General features: G+C 40.3%; 1 protein-coding gene and 1 long non-coding RNA gene across 5 annotated transcripts in view; both read left to right on the top strand.

The window, feature by feature from the left end:
- Window positions 1-16,296, top strand: part of sona (sol narae metalloprotease) — a 247,384-nt gene that overhangs the window by 137,386 nt on the left and 93,702 nt on the right. The window lies entirely within an intron of this gene.
- LOC147755915 (uncharacterized) lies at window positions 2,289-10,716 on the top strand. Its single transcript, XR_015326921.1, has 2 exons — window positions 2,289-4,082; window positions 9,072-10,716. It is a non-coding gene; the product is annotated as an uncharacterized LOC147755915 (long non-coding RNA).

The raw sequence follows: 16,296 nt of genomic DNA, 5'->3' as shown, positions 1-16,296 counted from the left end.
ATCACACTCACAAACAATATATTCTCATCCGTTGCTGGAAAATGCTGCTGATTCCCCTTAAAATAGGCGTACAAAAAAAAAATAGGTGTACAGTATGATACAAATACTCGATGCGTTATTCGAAATTTTTGTCTTGTACATGTGCATTTTATAAATACAACTGTCGATACGGCTGCAGACGACACCTGCCAATATAGCTATTATATATATAAATGTTATGTATTTTTTTGTACATTATAACGGTGTGACAGTATTCCAAGCTTCCAGAGATGTGGGTATCTGTTTGTACAGCCCGCGCTTTTACTTTATTCGGCTTTATCACTCAAGAGAACTATTGCTTAGAGCTGTACGCAGGGCCTGATATGTTTATTGGCTGCGCATTTGACTGTTTATATATAATAGCAGTCGACGCCAAACATGGTAAACAATTGTGTCTATTCTATGATAACGGTGTGTTGTGGTTATCAGGTTAGCTTAGTTTTCCTATTCTAGCCGTATTAGTTTTAGCCTGCCAATTAACGTAACAGATGTTTATAAACAATTTTGCTTTAGTATCCAGAAAGCGCAAAAACTTTTGAAGGAAAAAAAAACAAAAAAAAAACACCTAATCCTGACACATTCAACACTTTCTTACAATATTTATAGAATGAATTTTTAGAGTGGATATACGAGATGATAGGTATCGGGTAGAACGGTGGAAGCTGTTGACTCTAACCAGCCATTGAGTTCTACCCTGTTGACCTAAATTAGGATGCATGTCTCCCTAAACGAATCCGCATTTATCTATTATTGATGTGATTTCCATGTTAAATGTGCACACTGCTAACCACGCTACCTATTCGTATAGACAAATCTTTACCTTGATAGTTGATTTACTTTGAAGTGATTTAACAATAATAAGTGAAATCACTGCAGGTCTATATAATGGCAAATTCATGGCCTGTTATTACTGCTTCTTTTTATGCTCTGTTATTAATGTTTCATTTTATGCAACTAAAAATCAATTTGATGTTTAATTGCTTTTCTTGCTACTCAGTGCAGCCGGATACCTATAACCTAAGTTGAAGAGGTTGGCAAACATTTTGCGAATCGTACAGCGTCTGCGTTTATTCGCAAGCGGCCTTCTACAGCGTTCCTTAGACGAAATAGGTTTTCTCTGCATAAATCTGTTCGAATCTAGCTAAGCAATAAGAAACGACTATTACGAGAAAAATAGTATATGTAATTTTATTAAAACAGAATATGTATATATATATATACTATTATTATTATTGTGAACATCATCAGATTATTTACGCTGGTTGGTCGTGTCTTAACAATCGGTGAAGCTGTAGGAAACTCATACTGCTTAATGGCCTATTTCTGGCAGTGCTTCAATAGCTCAGGGGACATTGAATTCACAGGTGCCATTGTTATTAAGATAGAGAAATCCGTGAGGGGTCCTTATTAACTAACATAGAGATCTAGTTTAAGGTGAGTAACATGGAAAGCATGAGGTCTACGTCAATGTTGTAACCGAGTGAGCGGTGTGCTTGGAGAACTTGGAAATAGATTAAGCTTCTTTAAAAGTCGAATACTGCCTTACACACGGAAGGTTAAAACGTCTAGCGAAATAGTTCGTAATAAAAATTTATATATATTTTTCATACAGTAATACAGGCATTGTATATATACTAACTTCAGGCTTTGAGCTCAGTCTACAAACTAGAACTGTGAACCCTATGAAAGAAACAATATTAACGACAAACTATTATAGGAATAACAGGGCAAGAAAAAAATATTGTTACGTGATCGTGTTTTAACAGATGTAACGCTTTCGTGCTTACAACGTATAATTGGTAGGTTGTCTCGGTATCGTCTGTTATGCGAGTGGCTCTATTCAACATTAAGCATCAACAATCCGTCCTTGCAGAACATTCAAGAAACGATTTCAATTTTCAAGCACAATCTAGTATTAATCGCAATGACCTTCGCGAATTTTCTAAATCGTTAGGTCCTGAATCCATAATCTATCTGCTCGAGCCTTTACTCCGCCAGGGGCAAAGTCAACACCGTTAACGATCAACAACAGATGAAAGATAACTGAAGACGTTAAATACTATTTTCGTATTAACAAGCAATAATATTTCGAACGTTAAACTGGTGAATTCGCCATCTTTGATTTAGCCGTACTGAATTGGTTATAATTGATCTATATATATATATATATATATATATATATATATATATATATATATATATATACTGAAATACTGAAAAGTCATATATGCATATAACAAATCAACGAGTTGACGAACTTTGAAGTATTTTGCATGATGTTTAAGTACTGCGTAATTTAATTAGCTGGTATAGGGATCAAGATCAAATGATTGATAAATAATTGAAGTAATATTACACACAGCGACGATGTACACCTGCCTTGGATCCCAGTCGTTTCCGCTAGAAACTAAAACGGTAAATAAAAATAAAGTGTTAGATACCATTTGCTAATTTATAGATCATTTATTTATAAACAGACAACTGCGTCAGCGGATGTTATATAGTTACAATATTATTAATCGTAAATACAGATTCATTCTTAGAACCGCTCGTTCGAAAATAGGATATGTGCGTGGCGACTATAGACGTAACCATTTGTGCACCTGTATATGCATACACATATATAGTCTATGGCCCTTGTTTGCTGCGACCAAGGGGACGCTCCTCGAAAATTTCTCATATCAAATTTTTCCTATGCCAGCGCTATGCATAGACATATCGTATAATAACTTCTCTTTTAAAAGGAATATTTAGTACGTAACATTATTGGCAGATGGTTACTAAAGTTGGTTGGTACCAAGTACGTAGGTGGTCACGTGTGACTATCGAGAGGAGCAAGTCTCGATATTAGAGTGTACAATAAATGTATTGGTTTACCAAAAGGTCATTTAAGAGGCCGAGGTGCTCGTTATATCTTGTGAAGTGTTCGTCGACTTCACGTTCGGTTGAGTTCCGGTTATACAGCCTTCGAATGATGTTGCCGTGCGCTTTTACTAGCGAGGGGTTATTAGGAAAAAATCGTATAAATTTAGAGGTGCTTTCGCAATGTAGGCCGTGTCCTATATAAACTTAAATGATGAAAGGGTAACCAGAGAAACAAATCTGCCTCAGTAAATTTTTGTTGTCAATTAAAATTACCAATTGGCATGTGGCATACTCAGACAGGCATCATTCTATCGAGGATATACAACGAACATGCTGATTACCGAGCATCAGCCGTTGTACAATTTAACTAACATAATTGTCGATATGGGCATTTTGAGCGGATAAGCCTATTCCAAAGCCTTATCAAAGCGTGTCAAAAGGCCAACACGCAATTAACTACTAGGAGCTCGTTGCTAACCAGCGACTATGAGATGTCCAAAACATAAAATGCATATTATAATGTTACCATGACGACTATCGAATGCAATATCGTTGTCCAAATAGGAAACACGTGATCCTCAAAAATGGAACTAGTTATATATTTATAGCAACAATGGATCATTGTACACTTCATTTTATAGCATGCTTTCCTCGGATAACCTTTTTTGTTTGCTGATGTATGCCGACCATTCGGTAATAACACAAGGATGAAGGAATTTCCGCTGCTGTCTATAGTCAGCACTTTACGTAAGCTCCTTTTACTGGGGTTCTGAACGTTTGAACTTTACATTCGATATTTCTGTGTTTGGTTGAGGTCTGCTAAATATTTATGATGCATGTGTAGCCCGTATCCAGCGTACCGATCTGTGTAACGCGTCTGTATTTATTACCGTATCTTACGTCTATTACTTTAAATGTTCTATAAATTTATTCCCTTCTGTTCTCGTCTTTTATGACGTACATTGCGGACATATCAACAGACATTTGTTGGAAATTCTTGACAATTATTTATCGTTTAAGGGGCAGTTGATTACAATATATGTGTACGTGTTAACTTTTCGCTAAGCCTTGCGTTTGAGGCGCTAGCCGTCGCTACGCTGGGCCGGCACACGCCATTGTGTACGTTGCAATAATAACCACCATTGTGGAACGTCGGACAAATGAACGATATGGAACCGGTAAGTTTCTCTACCCCGACTGCCTTATTACTACAGTAATAGTTACAATGCTAAACTGCAACGTTATCTTCGCAGACCTAGTTGCTGAAAGTTTGGGAGCGGCACGCGATCACCTTGACACGACCCGGGCATTATTGGTAGCTATGCTAGTAGGAGATTTATTCTCATCGCTAGTGTCTGTGACAACGAGCCCACGCCTATTTTATGGAAAATTAATATTTGAGGACGCAGACAGACCGATAGGCAGGCAGGCAGGCAGGCGGCAGTAGCAGCAGCAGCAACGTACACATGCAGGACTACTATCCAAATATTATACGTGCAGTATTAGACAGAATCGATTTAGCACACATAGACCACCGTTCAGACATGTCTCTATACGCAGAACGAACAGATTGAAAGACCTGGTCATAGAAGAATAGCCATGTTGACGCCAGCCGTTTGTGACGATATGGCAGTTATGGAGCGGGCGAGCGCGCATACGGTACGCTCTGTATTGATCATAACGAGGAAGTGCGACGTAGCGTTCTGTTACTTTCGGATTTGATCTCGTGTTCCATACATTCTCCACGCGTCCCCCTAGCAACGCAGAAGAAGCTCAAAATGGCTGATCTATTTATCGGCAAATGAAAAACAAACATTGGATAAACGTAAAACGAAGCTCTTATTTACGTGCTTTGGTGGGTGCATTGAAAAGAATTAACTAGATTAGGTGAACACGGATACGATTACGCCATGCTCGAATATCTTTATTTGAATGAATGAACGACAAAAAAAATCACTCATAACGCTATCCCCAACGCCGCCATATATGTCCAACAAAAGTCGACACTCGAAAAATTACCGCTACGGTAATTCCATATCAAAATCGTCTTACTTGCATATACAGTCGCCGAACTCATACAGTCCGTTAACTCTACAAAATACGAACGAAGAAGGATTAGGACTATTTTTACTGTGTCATCGCTATATTGAATTGTCCCTAGGAGATAACACGCATGACACTCGAGCATGTACAATACATAGAAATAAAAATTTAGCCAAATGACCTCTGCTGGCCGGATGGCACACACGGTTAGCATAATTTTTCGTCACAGATCCGTCGTGTTCAGCTGGTTTGTCACGACCAGCAGTAGCAATGGAGTCTGTAGCATCATGATGATGTTAAGTGACGAGAATGTGTACCCATCTGTCTCACCGTAACTTTACATGCTTCTAGCCAGCGTATAACTGTCTGTAGCTCCCGCAAGCCTCTAGAGTAGCAACGCTGATCACTCTTCTTCCGGCCGGGAGAGTCTTCATCCCGTTAAGCCGTGTCCGTTGGATTTGGTCTGTATCAGAGTATGGCAGATCTAAGCGCTAGGCGGTAACCAAGATAAGTTAAAATTGATTGCGGAAACTACTAGTTCCTAGATGGTGGACCTGTCGCAGAGATAATGCTTCCTAATCGTTGTTACGATAAGCCGGGCTTTGACCGACGTCAAGTGGCCATGCGTGCCGTATCGATAGTGGATTTCACTACCATCGAGATTAACACCACCAGATGTAATAAATATGTCAAGGATTAAGGGCAAAGATTGAACTAAGAAATTTAGGCCTACATCTGTACTTGTCTTTAATCATGCATGCTCCGCCTGTAATTATAAAGGTGTGTTTCTTTGTGGTTAGAGCATATTTTCGTGTCAGAGGCTCCTCTAGTAACCCTCCGTGGACCAGATAATATGGGTTAAAAGGGATTTGACTATCAAAAAGTATTTTAACTTTAACAGAATCTTATTAGTGCTGAAAAAACAAAGGGACTACACAAGGTCACATGTGGTTGATTTAAGGGTTACATGACGCTGATCACTCTATAAGTGATTCTAAATCACTCGTCAAAATGTAAGTCACTATGCTGTTTTCCACGTTCTCAAGTAGAACATTTTCAAGTCAATGGAATATCCGTCTTGATACCTTTCAGACAGTTAAAGACGCAGATCTATAAGTGCATACAGTTATTCCAAAGATAACGCAAAAACATATAATGACCTTATCTAAAGACGGTCTTACACGTATCGATATCACATTATCATTACCACTTTGGAGAGACAGCTAGAATTTTTCTATTCACCAGCCGTTTACATATTTCTGGTCCAACGATACCACCAACTTCATGACGGGCTTCACATGCTATTAACAAATTCGTTAAAATATAAAAAAAAAAAAAAAAACAGTCAAAATAATAACAATACGAGAAATCAATCACCGGGACATTTTGCTGATGAGACTTTTGTGTGCTCATGTCCGCGACGTGTGAATACGCGGTTACTGAAAACTACGTCGATAGTAATGAACTGACTGGTGTTGTAGAAGTTGCAGAATAACTTCCACTTACAACTTGTTTCGTCCTATATACTTATGTGCTAGATTATAACGAATAGAAAGCGAGCTGGAAGTATCTGTGATGCGCTGAACAGTGGAGTCGGATCGTTAGGATCTTTTTGTGCAGGATCGAGAGTCGATCAGTTTTTGCATTCGTTTCTGTTGAGCTGACGAGCCCAGGTTACAAAACAGTCTTTTTTTCGTTGTACCATATGATACGGAGGCTAGTGATTTCGGTTCTACAGTTTCGCGTAATGATTGATGCTGTTATATATAAAAGTTTGTTTTTACTGTGTGAGGTCATCCTATAAACGTTGGACTGGCACGTGTGAATCTCGTCTCCCGCGTCATCTTGTGTTATCGGCAGTTTACTAAATGTTTTATGTTAGGCGTTGATTATGAAGTGACGAGGACTTACGGTCTTACGCCTGTTATATTTCATTTAGATGTCTGCAGTTTTGACCTTTTTGTCCGTCAAGTAGGTTTCTCCCAAAATAACAAAGGCCAAAAATCGATACTCAGGCAAAGCATGCAGTAAAAATATGGACACGTTTAATGTTTAACGCAACGTTAAAATGGCGGTCTCGGCAGTCCGCTTGAACGTCGATGTCTAAATGTTTACTTCTTAAAAGCTTCAGTAGCAGGAACTTATTATTATTGGATTAATTGAAATAGAAAAATCAAGCTAGTAAAGCTATGAGGTCTTTCAATTTATACACTTGTTAAACAAATAACTTACAGTTATAAATATAATTTTTGTTGCTATTGATGAGTAGAAATTATGAAACAAAAAAGTTGCCAGTTTTAGATGACAGCAAACATATATCGAAAACAAAATGCGAGGGAATATATTTGTCTTTTGTTAGTGGACAAAAGGTTTTAGCAATAGCGGAAGCCTTCGTAAATAAGTGTCCGAAGATCTATAAGAAAACCGATTAATGGGTTCGAAGATCTTCTAGGCTTCCAGGCAGTGTTGTGTTGGGTATTCCATCAGACATTCAGCTATCAAACATTGTTATATCAATCGCCAATCTATTAAAGATAAACCATAACATTTTTTTTTCTTTAATTACAATCATGACTAAGAACGTTCATGGTTACGATAATTATCACGAATCATCCACAGTTATATTTCATCTGTACACATACTATGTACAGTTCACAGAGTGTACATAGACGTAACTAGATTTTTTTGAATTGCATGCCTCAGCTGCATATTTACAATCAAATAACTGCGAAAGTTTAGCTAGCAATACGCCGGTTGTCGGTGCCCGAAGATTTGCGACATGTAGCACAACAACAATAGATTATTCAGAAGCAGCATCCGCGCATTTTATGCAGATTTGCAACACATACGTACTAAAACTGACATATGTATAGTATAATATAAATAGCTACTATTTTGAATGCCCCGTCCATATACAGCGCCACAGAAAAACGTAACTACTGAATTATTAGAAACACAACAACAGTACCTACTCATACGAAACAGTGTGATTACATTAGCTACCGATGCGCTGCAAAAATTTTGGGGCTCATTGTGGCCAAAAATGGGAATGTCTCCAAGAGGGAATCGTTGAGGTACCTGAACGTGGACGAACTTCGCTTCTTTTCTCATTCGTGTCGATTGTAACATTTCGAAATTGAACTCATCCAACAAAGGAGAGGTGGTACGCGCGTAGAATCATATTAGTACCTATGTAGCTAGCAGACTCCTTTTGGGACGAGGTCCCAGTTATCTTTTTCATTACGTCGACCAGAAGTACTGCTGGCTTATCGATTAGGCAGACTTCGCAAGTTTCGTTCGAGACCTGCGCACGTAACGACTAACTTTTGTTATCAAAATATCGTCGGACAAATTTAGGCTGTTTATTATTTTAGAGGACAAACAGCGTTGCAAGGCATAGAGGTCCATAATTAATTAGGACGTGCGTCGCATGCCGTTAATTAGAAAAAGTACAATGTAATGGCCAATGGTTGGACAGTCCAAGTCATATTTTAACGACACGATCAGACTATTCACATTCTAATAGGATATTATCATCCCTGTGAAAGCGATTCCCCTGATCAGCATAGGGAGGTAGTGGGTGAGAACTTCTGCGTCGAGAAGAATGGTCTTCATTAATAATTTGTATAAATATTGATAGAATTTCTCAAAGAAGATGTGTACATTCTATAAATCCCCATAAGACAATATGTTCGACAGAGATGTCTTGCTTCGATGCAGACGTTGATGTGCCCATTTAGTACATATACAGTCATTACTACTACATTTGACTTTGTTCGTGGTTTGTATGTACATGTATACCTTAGCAGATCAGTCACCCTCACGACAGATTTTGGGCATTATACAACATCCATCTAGGTAAACCATTGTAGATTATTTCTGATTTGTACCCGTATCCCTCCCGTACGTATGTATCCCTCTTAGATCACTCAAAAACGAGGGATAAGAAAAAAACTCGGAACAATGCTTGAACTTATAGCTTCGAGATGGAAGTCGCTAAATGATTTTGTACCCTTATGGAGACGGTGGCGGTGACTCGCAAGCATTTCTGTTTGTCTGCCTGCCTACTTAAGCATTTCGTACACACTAATTTGCTATACTTATGTTGTTTCTTTTCCTTACAGGTAATTATCATCACTCCTGGAACAATGACAATAGTGATGGTTAACGATGGTAACGATAATAACGATGAGAAAATAACAGCACGACGTTCATATCAGAAACTGAGCCAAAACCAGTGTTGCCGGTGCTTTGGTAGCGTTTCCCAAAATATTATTAATTCAGTTACTGTAATTCAGTCGATGAGCGTATCGCTTGTCGTTACCGGCGAGTGTTCAGCACCGCGTAGCCCTGATACACAAATATGATATCAACTAAATTACCTAGGCAGATCCATCCGACCAGCGCCATTCGTGGGCTTAATGAAACGGGTCTTTACCGGAACAAATCGCTTGCTTTATTAGGATAAAATGCAGGTCGAAGCTGCTGACGATGGTAGCGACCCCTATGTAACTTACAATTATTGAACTTGTTGTGGTGGAATCGCCGCGGGGCAACAGTGGAAATACCGAACGAAGGGATAGTCGGTTCAAAATACCAAGACAAACATTTTACTCGTACACGACAAGAGATCGGGAAGCGAGCTCATGATTTCACACATTGTAAGAGGCTATTGTTGGATTGGAATCAGTGTGGTAGATTGTCTGACGTGATAACTGATAAACAACCTCTTTTCAATTTTGCCGTAACCTTTTTATCTGAGATAAATTCTACCCATTCCATATGCAGATTTGCGGCATTTGTTGCATTCTCTGATCGTTGCGCATGCTCAGAAGCAATGACTCTTAAATTTATATTGATCGACAAGTATATGTAGTGCAAATAGTTCATGTGGGACAGTTTCCGATTTTGTGCGCGTTTTTGGTTTTTTTTTCATTTTCTCCGCAGTAGATCGACTATATTATAACAAGCAGAGTTATTTTTGTCTTTACCATGCCGGAAGTGCACGCGTCCGTACGTAATGATCAGTGGCCATAGTATACGGCGAGCAATCTGAATGCGACGCATTTCATCAGTTCGACAGTGTTATTGTGTTGTTGATAGGACAGTTGTTGCTAGTCCTGTTGGAACAGTGGGGCTTTTCCTCTGTGTTGCGGTCGAGCTTGTATGGCAGATGGTACAGGGGGCATTAGGCCATGGGCATGAAGTAAAATGATTGACGCTGAAAGAAGGTAAAATGATTGTAGCGGTTAATGAATGATGATGACGATGGTGAAAATATTCAGATAGAAATGATGCAAGTTGTTGTCAATGATTGGGAGTGGTACTTTTTTCATGGCATTTTTGTCTTTCTTAAATATACTTTCACTAACTTTCGCTTTTACAGACTCTGCATAGGGCATCGTCCATGTAAGTGGCTATAGTAGCGTATTTTATTACGGCAAAAAAAAGGATAACGAGAAAGGAACGGGGCTCGCAAATAATATGTTTTGAGTTTTATATCCGGTACTATTTTAGTTAAACATTGTGGCAGGTGCCTGGTTCTCAGCACGAAACGAAATGTGTCCATGCTTGCTTTCAAACGTAGACTACCTCACGGGTTTCTAAGTTCCGTAGACATATGCGTTACCATTGCACCATCATGGGAACAGCGGACTCGGGAACTGATAAAGTTAAAGTGAGCTTAAATAAAGATAAATAGTAGCAGCCACGACATCCAGTATGTTGCTTCTAGGTGAAAGATCTATTAACAGCAAACGTTCTTATTTTATATCGATAATAATCATAATATAAACTACTGTGATTAATAACAATTTATATTTTAATTATACTTAAAATAAATAGAATATATGATCATAATTAAAACGTATAGAATAGTATTTACTATCATTTCGGTTCTGCAGCTGAATGCAGCATGTCCGTTGATATACCTCACACCTTCTTATTTAGCCTATCACAACGAATAAAAAAAACTCATTCTTCATTAGGTTCCGGCATTTATTTACCTAAAAGATTTATTAGCTATTAAAATAAAGGATTTAAAAGATAATTTAGCTTTATGAGGTAGTGTAAATCTTCGTACTTATATAAAGATAAGCTAAACTAGTTTACAGAAAAGCTAATTACTATATGCGGAAAAGCTGCGTCTGCTGCTGACCTTAGTTAAGTATCTTACATTTAATTTTGGCCTTTGCTGTATGATGGGACAAGGTTTTTGAGGATAAAGTCGCAGCGGTCGACTGACAGAATACCAACTTGGCCTATCCTAAAATAGATCATTTTCTCCCGTAAGAGTAATGCTGTCCGGTGAAATATGTACCGCAGATAACAATTGCTATAGCTGTGGTTTCTGGTCACTGTAGTCGCGTTCGGTGTTGTCTTCATACCTGTACATTGCTAGAAGTATATACTTCCTATTTTTCACATTGTGGAAGTCTCGGTACGTTTTCATTGCATGTACATGTATGTGGCTGCGTATATTTGCATGAGCCATTCGGTCAATTGGGCTGCAACGTTTGTCGGAGTACGAGAGAAGGAAGAAGAGGTTTTAGAGAAACAGAAGTTATTTGCTCATTTCCTCTGCTTTTGCATGCTATCGACTGACTCTCAGGCTTGGCCTAGTGTTTGTGCGATGCTGTACGGCTGCGGCTGGACTCGCAATGTCTATGATAGCCTGTACCCCCCCCCCCCCCCATTCCTGATGTGAGCTACAAGTAACAGTGAAACGGCAGCAATGTAAATAGATTCACGAGGGTTGCCCCAACGGCAGCCATTTCCGGCGATAATACCAACATTTGCGTCGTACGAGGGCCAACCAAACCGAGAGGCTTATTCGTGCTTTTTGCTGCCCATTCTTCTTGCTCCTTCTCTATTTCTTTAGCTGACGTTGATGCTTACGTCTCACTATTACCGCTTGTGGTCGGTACCTACCGATCATGTTAACCACAACAACAGAGTAAGCGCCACTGACAAGTGGAAAAACAACATATGCCACGATGCCCCACCAAAAGCATGTATAACGACCATAGCGGCTGCTACAATAGACAACGATATCGGGTAGTGTTGCAAGGCGAACCCCAAAGACAACAACTCGATGATGACCATATTGATGCCGATGGCGCTGTAAATACGTGGCGTGGTGTTCGCTCGTGACGTTTTCTTGTCTGCTTCTGCTGCAGACTGCGCTGGTCAAGATTTGTTTGCAGCGCGGAGAGAAGGTAGCGACTCTTGTAGGGGTTAGCTAGAATGGGGCAAAAAGAAGGTCCACGCTATCGAATCAGGGTCTGAATGGGCTGCGATAATTTGTTTGCGACGGGTGATACATTTGCATAACATTCGTGTTTTTCTCCGAAAGGAGGCAAAATGCCGGCGGCAAGCTGCTGTAATCGGGCCGAGAACCGAGGCAAAAGCATAGCGGAGACCCGTGACGCCTCGTATTTACAGCTAGCCATTGTGTGTGATCATGGCGCCGAATACCACCATTTGTCTGTCAATAGGCAAACATCCAGCCCTCAAACGTTGTGGCATAGTAGTACGGTGTTCGCATGGAACGGAAAAGTTCGACAGCAAAAAAGGAACCGCTAAAAATAAAGAATTGGGTATCTTTAATTTAAAAATTTGTAGTTCAAGTGTTTAACAAAAGAGATACATTTTTTTTAAATGCATGAAAAATTAGAAAGAAAATCACAAAACAGGAAAAACACCTTCGTCATTTTAATTTTGGACGTTTTTTTGCTCAGAGGATCGTAGTACGGTACCGAATTGAGCAGAGAGTGTTTTTCATAGTGAGACCAATACAAAAATTTTATTGGAGGCACGAAAAGAAGAGGCTCTTCTCTGTATTGCCATTTTAAATATATTTCCTTTATCAGCCTGCTAGTCCGTTATATTATGTGACAGTCAAATTTCCTGCCGTGGACATTTTCTGGCCTAACACCATAGCCTAAAGCTTGAAAATGGCGAAGATCGATTGAGACTTCTTGTCACGAATCTTGCTTTTTCGAAATTCATTAGGCCTGGTTTGTGCTAATTATGAGTTTTCTCGAGACTCGTCATATGATTCAAAACATAATCAATCAATCAATCAATCGAAGACTTGAAGAAGCGAATTTTATTTTCATTGCGCACCCTGCGACTCTCTACGATCCTGTGGCGCCTTTTTCAATGTCTTAAGTTGTTTTCACTTCTACTTTTTTTTTTACACAAGCATACATCTAGTTCCACTAACTAACAACTGCCGCTATGGAATGTTTACAATCACCGTGTCTATTTCATAGTCCACTGGAGGATTTTTATCAGTTCACCATTATTTCTACACTATATAAACATTCGTTGTAAGAGCTCCATTGTCGCTCGCTGCAGTAATAGAAGTATTATTATTTGTATAAAAGCAATAGCTATTACCCGTCGTGGCCACGATAGAAATGACCGGGCTTGCTATTATGAGACAACGAAGTTGTTATTTTATTGGACGGGATCAAGGGTCATCAGACAACTATATTGACAAGGTGCGCCACCATGTTTTTCAGGAGGCATAGGCTTTGTTGTCTGGATTGTCTGGTCGATGTGTCTGTCGTGCACATTTTCCCAGATGGTCTGTCGTGGGATTAATTGATCGCAAGAAGTGTTCACCGCGCTGTATTCTTAGTGGTCCCATAAAACAAAAAGCCACCACCCGCTAACCGCAATTCTCAAAGCTCGAAAACTTATAGTATTACTTCGAAATATCGAGAGAGTATGAATTGGCAAAGAATAGTGTATACGTCTTCTGTTTCACAGGCTATATGAAACCTTCAGACTCGTCCTTGCCATTTACATTGTAACCTCCTTCTTCTGCCCGAAGGAAAGCCAAGCCAGAGACTCATAACTCTTACTCCACCATAAAATGCGCCAAGCGTTGCCGTGTCGTATTTTTAGCCAGTTCTTTTTCCTAAGTATGTAGGCCACGTGGCGCCTCTTTCGCGGCTTTTGTATTTTGTGATTTGCTTTATCAATACCTCTTTTAATAGCTGCGAGAATAAAGTTTCCTTTTCAAAAATCGTATTGGGGTCCGGAAAAGGCTTGCGTTTCTGATTTCTGTTTTGAGCCTATGGATAATTACATTTAACATGACCTTGGCTGTAGCATCTAAAGGCATATTGGTCAATGGGCTTGTTTTTGTTGGCTGGATACGAAGGCCAAGTCCGCCTCTTTGCAGGCGTCGAGAAACCAGCCGTTCCCAAGCCGATAAGGTCTCTGAGCAGTGCAGGCGTGCATCTCGAGCATCCCATCAGTATACATATTTAAGACAAAAGCTTCTTGACAGCTAACCGCAGTAGAGTAAGAACACATTGCCACTCGCCACTTTTCCCAATTCTGGGATTTTTTCCATAGAGTTTCATGTCTGGTGAGAAAGTAAGTTGTAAGCCGGCGTTGACCTTACTTGCGTTCAGAAAATAGTCCAAGTCACGTAAGACCGCTATCATGGTGAACCCTATCACTAAACGGACTTCCCCATCTACGCCCCTATTAGATACTATATTATGTATGCAAAGGCACCTCTACCGCCGGATCTGATTTCGTGGGTTTTTTACCATGAGGTCTTCGTGTGTGGTTTTCTTAACAGGATCAATTTTCATGCCGTTTCATTCGATTTAATGTAGTCGCTGGTTCGCAGAGAGTAGCCTCAAAGGTCGACCTGCCTTTTGTTTTAACCCTCTTGAAGGTGCTCTGTTCAATAGCGTCTCTGTTCTTAGACTTGTCTTGTCTACGAAAGAAGCATCTAAAGAAGCAGGCTTTCGTTCAGCATCGTTCAGATTTTTTTCCATTCCAGCAGGCTTCCTACTGCTCGTTGGATCGGCGGCCCGTTCCACTCCTCCCATATATAGACCATTGGATGATCTGCCATCATTTATACTATTATAATACTTATTGTTTTTGGGAAGATGCCTGGCAAGTAGATATATTATTATGGCCTAAAGTTTCCTTTCAGACATCTGTCAATACATGGGGGCTTCGCTTCGTCGCCAACGGCAACGCGTCAACGCCTTGCAACCTGGTCACACCTCCGATAACCACTTTCAAAATTGTTGCGGCAAACAGGTACCGCGCACAAAGCTGTGTCATCGGCGCTTCGTCTTTGTCGGAACCCTGGGTGACCCCTCTCTCTTGCGTATCTAAGTATTCTTTCACGCCCGAATGCAGTACATTTGAACACAACCTCGAGCAATTTTTGGGAATAAGAGCGTCGAGCGTCTGCGTCTCACAAAAAGCTTCTTCAACTCCACTCGCGAGGTCTGCCACTGTGTTTTCTCCGGTAGCGGGTTGCATTTGCATAAAGCGCTCCCCCGGACACAGTAATTTCTTCACTAATTTAGGCGTGCCTCTGCTTCGCCCTATTTGCCCTTTAGTGCTTCGCCTCTGTACTTTTTTTTAAAAACAAACCCTCACCTTGCCCGACGAACTCATCCGACTGCCTAGAGAGTTCGGTGTTCCCCTCAGTCAGCCCCTAGTTGTTCTTTTGCAGCCCCTCTTCAAGGTTACTGCGGGGAATATTTCCTTATTGTTCTGATTTACAAGCTACCAGAGCGGGAGCTCGGGCTTTGTTATTGCGTGCTTAATAACCAACTGAATATTGTTGCCTGAAGTGACTCCGTTTTATTCTTTTTAAGTCTTTCTTCTTAACTAAGTGATACTAAGATAAACAGACATGTTTTCCGGCCCTGGTGAGCCAACTGGCAACCTTTCCGCAGGTCCCTTCCTGCTGTTCAATGTGAAGCCGCCAATATGGAAGTGATTCCTTTATAGGCCGTCCTCTTTTTTGAAGGTCGCCAGAGCTGCCCTCTCGAATGTTTCCAGTATGTCATCTCGTCTGAACACTGTCAAATGCTATTGAGGTGTGTCTCCCGTTTCCTCCCTTTCCGCAGGGTCTCCTACCCACACCCCGTTCTTGTAGCCCTTTCTTCCAATAAATAATACCCATCCAGGGGCTTCTCTCAGTTGCCCCCTAACAGTTCTTTGCGTACATACTTCGGTTTCCAAGAAGTTCCCGTAAGTTCCATTCAACTCTATAAAGTTCAAGTTTATTTAAAGTCCTACTGCATTTTCTGCTAGATTCAAATTCACAAGCCGAGTCAGCGATCTGTTTGACTTAACCCCGGGAGTTAGCAAACAAAGAGCGATTCGCCACTCGTATTTTCTACACTTAGAATATCACTCGCGTGCGCAAATTTCAGCCACAGAGAACAGAGCGATTTCAGTGTAACATAGCCAAAAGTATTTCTTACGCTATAGGCTGCTAGCCATGACGTTCTTCATACACGGTTCGTCAGTTTGCAGTCTGTCGGTGCGTTTTTTTTCTTGCTTATCGTG

This window comes from Varroa destructor, unplaced genomic scaffold (genome assembly GCF_002443255.2).
Source record: "Varroa destructor unplaced genomic scaffold, Vdes_3.0 BEIS01000004.1, whole genome shotgun sequence".
Lineage (NCBI taxonomy): Eukaryota > Metazoa > Arthropoda > Arachnida > Mesostigmata > Varroidae > Varroa > Varroa destructor.
The sequence above is the reverse complement of the archived record's forward strand: the minus strand, read 5'-3'. Positions and strand labels throughout refer to the sequence as shown.